The sequence below is a fragment of the Belonocnema kinseyi genome, chromosome 8 (genome assembly GCF_010883055.1).
Source record: "Belonocnema kinseyi isolate 2016_QV_RU_SX_M_011 chromosome 8, B_treatae_v1, whole genome shotgun sequence".
Classification (NCBI taxonomy): Eukaryota; Metazoa; Arthropoda; class Insecta; order Hymenoptera; family Cynipidae; genus Belonocnema; species Belonocnema kinseyi.
In genome coordinates this window covers 112935661-112945799 of record NC_046664.1, presented here as the reverse complement: position 1 = coordinate 112945799, position 10139 = coordinate 112935661, and the positions used below count along the sequence as shown (strand labels likewise).

The 10139-nt window shown below is 32.3% G+C and overlaps 1 protein-coding gene across 1 annotated transcript in view; it reads left to right on the top strand.

Moving 5' to 3' along the window:
* The window catches only part of LOC117177737 (sodium- and chloride-dependent GABA transporter 1-like), a 344932-nt gene that overhangs the window by 60942 nt on the left and 273851 nt on the right, over positions 1 to 10139 (top strand). The window contains exon 2 of the mRNA XM_033368637.1: positions 2089 to 2373. The gene's annotated coding sequence lies outside the window, so the exon portion shown is untranslated. The remainder of the gene's footprint in view (positions 1 to 2088; positions 2374 to 10139) is intronic.

Sequence of the window (10139 nt, the reverse complement as noted above, 5' to 3'; positions counted from 1 at the left end):
GCTCCCAACGAAATCGCTAAAGGTACTGACAGATATTATTTCTTGATAAAGTCCTATAAATATCGATTATCATTCAAATAACGAAAACGTTTTCTACCAGGATTCATAGTTTTTAGACTTGTTAGAGCCTTTGTGGCGCTACCCGTGCAGAAATTTTGGTGTGGCGGCTGTCGAGCCCTGATCGGGAAAAATGGGGGCCCGATAGGGTAATCTGTCTAACGCCAGACCGTAAACGAAACGCCCTACCCGACCGGCCCCAGGTCTGGACATCCAAAATGTGGACCCGACCGGGCCCAGATATAGGCATCCAAAATGTGGACCCGATCTGGACCAGATATGGCCCCTTTAATTTTCATTTCTGTAATTAGGAAATTTTCAAAAATTTTGTATTAATATTTTTTCAACTTTACATTTTACAAAACTTCAATTTTTCAATATTCTACATCATATATCATTATACATTATATCTCACTGTTAATATACTGCATTACATTATCTATTTGTCTTGCTTGAATATATCGATAAGTGTTTGCATTTTGAAAAAACTATTATGCTTTGACAAACAATGTTAAAATTTTGCGCTATTACACATACACACAAATGAATTTCAATTATAAATATTTTTTAATCTTCTTAATATTCTTTTGAAATGATTTTTGTTTGACAAATACACATGGGGCACGTGGAGTGAGATTTAAAAATTGAGGTTATGTTCGAGGAAATATAAAAAGCATTAAATTTATAATGTTACTAATGCGGAAATTCATACATTTTGTATAAGGTAATCTCTATTTTCAGAATATTAGCAATAAAATTTACAATTCTAAAAAGCTGGAAAACATTTTCTTATTCACATAAATAGTAAATACGCTCAAAATGACGACGCTTTCTCGAATACATTGCTGAAAATCTTCAGAAGCTAAAAATGAATTGTGATTTTTATTCTGGTGAATTAAAGCTTACCTTTGCCTTCATTACGGATATAAGAAATCTCACCAACAATTCTATGATTCCAAACTCGCAATTTACTTTTTGCTTTTGGCTTTTCAAGTTCTATGAAAGAAAAATAAAATCACGACTTGACATAATCTTGTCTAACCTAACCCGACGTGGTTCTGACGCGAGCAGCACCATCTGTCTCCTTGCGGCCACATGTGGAAAATCCAATCGGGCCCAGATCGGAACTTGGGAATAAGTTGTGTAATTTCTGCACAGGCACTTGTGCGAATGTCCGTCATAAGTTTCGGAAACAATTTATTTTCCACTAACATTACAATATTAATATGTATTTTTTTGTTACAAATTTTTGTCTTATTCATTTCTTTATCCGTTAAAAAAGAGAAAGTGCAATTTACTACCGCTGCAAATAAGAAGAAATAATTCATATATTCTTGTTCTTGATTAAAAAATTTAAATAACAATTAGCAAACATTCCTGATTTTTAACGGTTGATTACATATTTTTAGCAACACAATGTTCAAGGTTTCATTAAAATCCGTGAAAAGATGGAGGACCCATTTTACAAATGTTATGTTATATAATTAGACTTTTTTCCAGAAAAAATGGTTAAAGTTTTGATAACTGTCGTACATGCTTCCGTACGGCATCAGAAACAATCATCAAAGGAGTTTCCCTCTCGCAGGTGGATGGAACCACCCTTAAATCTATCATTTTTAAAAAGTCCTACGTTGCCTTTACATGGCAAATTATTCTTTGAAGTAGTTTAGAAGTATTAATTTCTACGATATCATAGGAAATATCTTCGGAAAAAGTAAATGAAAATGATGTTGAAGCCATTGGAAAAAGATTGTACATCATTTTCGTCCTTTTTAATGCTCGAATCTCTAAGTTCAATATGTTGAAAGCTAGTACTACTGGTAATTCCGCAGAACTGTTCCATTTATTTATTAAATACAATTTCTGTAAATGCTCGCCCATGTTTAATTTCTCCGTTGTTTTGTATTTGCTTCATTAAGGTTTGTTTAATTACCAAGTCTGATCATGTCCCAGACCAAAATTTATCTGTACGTCTAATTGTAAAAAGCTTTCGGTTATCAAAATATTGAACTCTGCTTCCGTAATTTTCAGATGTAAAGAATCCATATCTTGAAGATACAGTTGGCAACATTTGGCATACAAAAAATGTCCACATGCATGGAAAATCGGCAAGATACTTCTAATGGAATCATAGTATAGCTGCCAATTCCCCATACGCTCTGCCTGAATAATGTGCAATTTAATAGCTACGAGATCAAATTAAACGGAAAAAGTGGATCGTTGGAAGAATTCTCTGAACCAGTAGCTCCAACTACCTTAAATTGAAGCGCAGCTTTTCATCTGTGAATTTGGTTCAAATGACTATTTTGCGTTTTGGTAAGTTAAATTAACTTTTTAAAAGAGTAGGATGAGCAATTTCAAGTAGTAAGATGCACTGTACCAATTTGTAACCATCAACTCCACGTCAGGAAGAATTACTATTTCGTGTAGCAAGCCTTACTTCTGTGAAGAGTAACCTTACCGACTTCGCATTGTAACGCATATTTATATGTATGGTAATCTATATGTATTATTATAAAACGGTAAAAATTAAAATTGGTAAAAGTGGGTATTTCAGATTATTATATTTCTTAATCATCTCATTTTATTGAAAACGCAACATTCATTTAAATAATTAATATACAGGGTGATTTTTGTAACTTGAAACTTTTAAATCATAACATTTCGAGATATTTGAAAGTTTCACGTTAAAAAAATCACCCTGTATAAATAAAAAAAGCAACGTAACAACATATCAAATGCAAGATCGAAATAATTATTTTCAGATGAGAAAAAAACGTTAGATAGTCGTTCAATTTTAAATTTTTTCAAAAATAAGATTTTTCTCCTAATTTATGGGGATGCTGAATTAGAATAAAAACTGATTGAAATGATTTTTGTTTGACAAGTGCACATCGGGCACGTGGAGTGAGATTTAAAAATTGACGTTATGTTCGAGGAAATATAAAAAGCATTAAATTTATAATGTTACTAATGCGGAAATTCATACATTTTGTATAAGGTAATCTCTATTTTCAGAATATCAGCAATAAAATTTACAATTCTAAAAAGCTGGAAAACATTTTCTTATTCACATAAATAGTAAATACGCTCAAAATGACGACGCTTTCTCGAATACATTGCTGAAAATCTTCAGAAGCTAAAAATGAATTGTGATTTTTATTCTAGTGAATTAAAGCTTACCTTTGCCTTCATTGCGGATATAAGAAATCTCACCAACAATTCTATGATTCCGAACTCGCAATTTACTTTTTGCTTTTGGCTTTTCAAGTTCTATGAAAGAAAAATAATATCACGACTTTACATAATCTTGTCTAACCTAACCCGACGTGGTTCTGACGCGAGCCATCTGTCTCCTTGCGGCCACATGTGGAAAATTTAAATCTTCAAAAATCTTTTAAAATATCTTGAAATATTTTTGAATTTGTTTAAAATCTTCTTTAATCACATAAAATATTCAATAATAATTTATGTTGTTTCTAAAATTATTATATTATAAATATATTATTATAAGCTTTGCAACATTTTTTATAGAATGACTTGCAAAAATTTGCAGACGGTCCTGCACACCTGTAGGATATATTTCAGATTTTTTTCTTTATACTCGAACCTAGGTTAGCCGCGAGGCTTTAGGCGTTAGGAATGCGAAACATTCAGGGTTCGAACCGGCGATAAATAAAAATTTTCATAGCGTGCGATTATAAATAGTGTAGTGATTATTGCGTAACACAAAATAATTGTGTGCTAGAACAGGTGAATAAATATTAAAGTATAAAGTAATAATGCAAAAGATTAAATTTTTTTCGGCTAAAAATTGGTTTCAAAACTTCTTTTGTATAGACTGTATTTTAACTACAAGTTTAGATTTTATAGAACTATTAAAAATGTTTCGTACACCCTACCTTTCAATCGAGGTTACGACACCCCGGCCATTAAATTTTATAGAACATTGTGACACATTTCGTTGAATAGTTAAACGCAATCTAAAACAAAGGCGATTTATATTTTTTCCGTGTATCTTATAAAAATAATTTTCAACGAAATTATGGGAGGTGCAGCTGAGAGCCATGCGTATGGTTGATTTACCCCAACCAAATTTAATCTGACGCAGCCATCTTATGTTTAGAAATATCTATTAGAACATATGACTGAAGCAGTAATATTGCTTCAATAATTATGGTATGGGTAAAATACGCAAACCGTATTCCTGTAGCTGAATGAGGAATACATTAGGGTTGGAATAACCAGAATTATGCTTGTATCGTCGAATTATTTTTTTCAGTGTAACTAAATTCCGTGCATTCTATAAATTCTGTAAACTCAATTAATTCCTTGAATTCCATTAATTCCGTGAATTCCTTGAATACTATTAATTAATGGAATTCTATGAATTTAACAAATTGCGTGAAATAATGGAATTCCGTGATTTCCATTAATTCATTCCGTCGATTCGCAAAGTAGATATGTTTCAAAGTGTTCATGCGCCATTGTTATTCCCTTACAGTCTGTTGGATTGAGTACTTTGCATATCATTTAGAGGCTTGGAGTCCTCACTTTCGAGGTGGGTGTTGCAAAAAATATATTGCATGCTATGGAGGAGAGTCGTCTTCACGGGGCAATACTTTCAGAACTTGTAATAGGCTTGGGCCTTTGACCTTCACTTACCAGTCGTTCTGAACGAACTATTTGACTTGTTCATGAAAATAATTTCAGTACTGGTTCGACGCGAAATTTTTTATCTTTCAAATGGCTCTACTTACAAAGTCGCAAATTCAGTTTCTACACAGATATTTGTCTTTCACTGAAAAAACTAATTGGTTGGGACTACTAACAAAGTAGTAGGCCCAACTATTTTAGTTTGTAATATCTGCCGCTGCTATTAAAGTGGTTGAGGCTACTACTTTTATTCGCGAGATTGGTAATAGTTGTCCTTACTACTTTATTTGTTCTCGCTACAACTTTCGACGGTAGGTACTACTTTCTGGTAGTTTTGTTTACTACTTTAAATAGTAAGCGTTACTACTTTAGTTATTAGGTCCTACTATTAAATCAGTTATTTTACAAATAAATTAGTTGATCTTACTACTTACAGTAGTAATCCTTACTATTATATTATCTTATATAATATTACTATTTAATCTTATATTTCCTTACTATTCATATAATTATATTCATCCCACTGGAAAGCTGAATTGTCACGATAGTGTATATATACAAATTAGGGTACCTTTTCGCGGAGGCCTGTTTTCAAGCATTCGTTAATTTATTTGACACATCGAGTTCGCATCTAGATTATCAATCAATAAAATTTGCCATAATCCAACAAAGTAACTAGAAATAAATTCTATGAAAAGTATTCATTCTACAATTATTTAAAAACAGATCTCCGTGAAAAAGTGCCCTAGGCGTAGGCCGTAGAGAACGCCCTAAGGATCTATATGATGCTCTCCAATATTTCCCACGTGTTTACACTTTATACGTAAAAGTTCAGATTAAAATGGCGATCATCGAAAACATGACGCGATATTTTAATGCGAATGTTGCCAGCACTGCTCAGATTTCAGTTCTTCCAATATCGCCAAGGGGCAAAACTTGTAACCTTTACTACTTTTATTTATTGGAAAATAACTTTCTGGTAACTGTAACTAATTTATTTGTTGTGACTAGAATTACTATCCTTACTAATATAACCTTCATAGGAGGACTAACAGCGACTTGTTGCCGTACAACTGGTTAGTTACTGTTACCATCGAAGTAGTTGTTGTAGCTTATACCAACTCTACTAATAAGGAGCTTCTTGTCGCAACTAACAATTTTTTTCAGTGTTGAAGTGAACTATGTCGAATTTGCAAATGTGAGTTTTTATAAGCAAAATAACTAAGGAATTATAATGTAATAATAATGTTACAATATATAATAATATTATATAATGGTGTACACATATCCTTTAACTTAATTGATTTATTTCCTATTTATATTATTTTCAATACTACCTAACATTTGTCTTTATTATTGATCTTTCTGATTCTTCTCTGCTTGTTTTAAAGTAACAATTTGCAGCTCAGCAATTTCCTCTCACTTGCTACAAAATTGACAAAATTCCGTAATCAATTAATGGGTCACGTAGACGTTGCAAACTGTTAGCATTTTTTACTGGGTGCGCTTAATACATGCCAAGGTTGCAGGCTGGGAACATTGTTAGTTGAACAGTGATTCCCGGAAGTTGCTAGTTGTCTTTTATCTATCATCATAAAGACCCTTTTGCGGATACAATTCATGTGACGATGACAGTTTAACATCTCAAACCTAGACTACATAGACGTTAGATTCATCAATTCCTTTTTCGAACGATCTCCTTCAAAAACTCGATTATTATGTAGCTTTTACGCACGCTTGTTTTTCAAAAACTTTATCATACGTCTCGTTTTTGATAGAAGCCAGTTAAAATGTAGGATGTGTGGCACGGGCGCAAATAGGGACTTACTGCCTTTTGTGAATTCCCACCATCACTTCGTTAGAGCGGCAAAACTCACACCCGTCAAGAAGCCCCTCATTTCCCGCCTTTATCACACAAATAACACAAAAGCTATAAAATCTCGCGTCGAATCAGCCGAAGTTAAAATTATTTTAATGAACGACTCAAAAATATTTTGTTTCAAAGTTAGCAGTTTTTTTAGCGAAATTAACATTTTGAAATCTAGAGTTCGACTGTTTGCCAAATCTAGAGAATGTTAAAAAAATTTAGAAAAATCATAAAATCAAGAATAAAACCTACTCTTCAAATTTAAATCAAGATCACAATTCAATGTAATTTCATTACTGAGTATCCATTGCAAATATTAACTCGTACCATATTAATTTTTAGGAGCCAAAAGTCGGAGATTTGTAATTAACCTTCATAGTTTTATAAGGTGCAACCTCAGATTCAATTAGAACTACTCGAGTCGCAGTGCTGTGACCACTTAGCGCAGTGTCGATTTGAATCGTTATTATTAAAATTGTTAAAATGAGTAGAGCGAAGGAAACGTGGAAAGACATCACAAATATAAAATCTTACACCTGAAGTATCGATTGTAATCGATTACACAGCCACGCACAAAAAATAAGTGTGCCGATCTGGTAACAAGACATACGTATTCTTATGGATTTTGGGGCGCTGAATTCAAATTCGGTATCAAAAATCACCCATCACGTCATGGTTGAGCCATAACTTAAAAAAATGAAGAAAAATCATGCACTGAGGCAAATAAATTTCAAAATAATGCCAGTGATGCAAATTTTCTCTACAAAAACATGTCGACAACTGTGATGGATCAACCCTTGCCTGATATCAACTTATTTAACATAACTTTACCCAACAGAACCTGACCTCACCTAACCTGAATTAACAGAAATTTATTGAACTAAACGTAAAGCTCTGGAAGCATATTTTCCCAGTAGCAAATGTGTGCTACATCGAATGGGTCAACTCGAGCCTAACCTAGCAATAGATCTAACCTAGCCAAACCTAACCTAACCTAACCTCACGAAACACAATTAAACTGATTGTGTTGTCCCGTTGCGTTTGCGGTACCATTTGAATCAGCTTGGGCTTAACTTGCAAAAAGGTCAAACCTATCCTAAACTAAAAAAACTGACCTCACCTAACCCAACCTAACTTAACTTCACGTAACACAATTAAACTCATTGTGTTGTCCCGTTGTGTTTGCGGTACCGTTTCATTCAGCATCGACTTAACCTACATAGAGGTTTAACCTATCCTAATCTAACAAAACCTGACCTAACCTAACCTAGCGGAATGAAATTCAACCACACGTGTAGCTATGTAAGCGTACGGTTCTCAGTCTTAAATGTGTGCTATATTTAATAGGTTAACTCGATCTTAACCTACAAATGAAGAAAAAAGGACACGTTATAGCAGGCAGAAAATAGACTGAAGTAGGTCTATAAATCAATTTAATTACGATAAAAGGCAAGATAAAATGTAAACAGGAAAGATAGTTTTTTTAGGTTAGGATAGGTTTGACCTCTTTGCAGGTTAAGCCCAAGCTGATTCAAACGGTACCGCAAACACAACGGAACAAAACAATCAGTTTAATTGTGTTTCTTGAGGTTAGGTTAGGTTAGGATAGGTTAGATTTATTTCTAGGTTAGGCTCGAGTTGACCCATTCGATGTAGCACACATTTGCTACTGGGAAAATATGCTTTCAGAGCTTTACGTGTAGTTCAATAAATTTCTGTTAATTCAGGTTAGGTGAGGTCAGGTTCTGTTGGATAAAGTTATGTTAAATAAGTTGATATCAGACAAGGGTTGATACTTCACAGTTGTTGACATGTTTTTGAAGTGAAAATTTGCATCACTGGCATTATTTTGAAATTTATTTGCCTCAGTGCATGATTTTTCGTCATTTTTTGAGGTTATGGCTCAAACATGACGTGATGGGTAATTTTTGATACCGAATCTAAATTCAGCGCCCCAAAAACCATAGGAATACGTGTGTCTTGTTACCAGATCCGCACACTTATTTTTTTTGTGTGGCTGCGTTATGAATTAAAATTAAAATTACAGTGAATTGTGCGTTTGATGAAATCATTAAATGTAGACATGAATAGTGGGGGAGAAGAGGTTATAAGCGTCGTTCTCACTATCGCAGGAAAAACGTACTCAATAAAATATGTATAAAATAAAATATGAAGGATTCTGAAGTTTCACCTTTTAAAAATGAAGGTTAAGGACAAATTTCGGACTTTTGGCCTTCAAAAATTAATATTGCATGAATAAATATTTTATCCAGCAATTACATAATATTTAATCGTGCTCTTGGTTGAAATTTAAAGAGTACATGGAGAAAATTGGGTTAGGAAACTTGATCAAGCTTTTGTGTAAAATTAGGATATATAGACCAAAAACAGAATTTTTGACATAATTGTAATAATATTTTTTGTGCAAAGTGTTGAAGAATACATGGCATTTCGGTAAACTTTAATAACGTAGTTTAAAATTTCCAAATGTACAGTAAAGGTTTCCAAAAGTAAACATTAGTACACATGGTGTAATTATTAAAAACGCTTCTGCCATACATTAAAGAAAAATTTGATGAAATTTAATGTTATTTAAGTAAAGTTTGCGAATGTAAAGTTAAGCGAATTTTAAATTACCCGTTAAGAAGAGAGTAAAGCCAAATCTATTCTTTTTAATCGATTTAGAAAAATTTAATGGAAGCGTAGTGAGAGAAATTAAAAACTAAAGGAATGCAAAAGAAAGAATAGAAAAAAAGAGAATAATGTCACTTTGAAGACCTAAAACCTACTCCTTTTAACCGAACAGTTATAAATATAAAATAATTATTTTCATAGAAATAATTTGTAGTATTGTTAAAAAATATTTTTATAATGACATTTAAAAATAAATACATTTTGTTTATCTTACACAACATTAATAAATCAATTTATTATTGTTATTATTTGTTATAGTATAAAATCTATAAGTTGTTTAAACAATATAAAATATTATAATTAAAATTAGTTCCCCGTTATGGCAGAAAAAAAATTGAAATTTTCAAACTTATATTCCACAAAAACGAATAGAAATTATTCATGTCCTTATATTTTGTGGACAAATTATAAGGAATTAAAATAATCGAAAATAAAGCATGTAAGTATGGAATGAAAAATAACCTAGGCAACAAAAATAGAAATTTCCTAATTTACGTTGTGTACGGAGGAATAGAAGCTATGTAAGTGGCGATGCACAGTGGTCTGGAATAGGAATTTATTGTTCATAATCGCCCCAAGGTCGTATTTCTTAACCGATTTAAAAGTTTTTTCAGAAATGCTCAGCAATTAATTTTTAAGAGAATTGTGGTTTGCCTTTTTTTTAATTTTGTTCACAGAGCAACAATTTATAAACAAATATAGTGACAAAATTGACCATTTTAGCTTTGTGAATTTTTATCTCAAGAAAAAATACAGATAGAAACTCACTATCAGCCGGAATTATTGCACATGCATGCATAGAACATAATTAATTTTAATAATATTTAACTTAATTATTATAAACAATTTCCATAAACAAATTCTT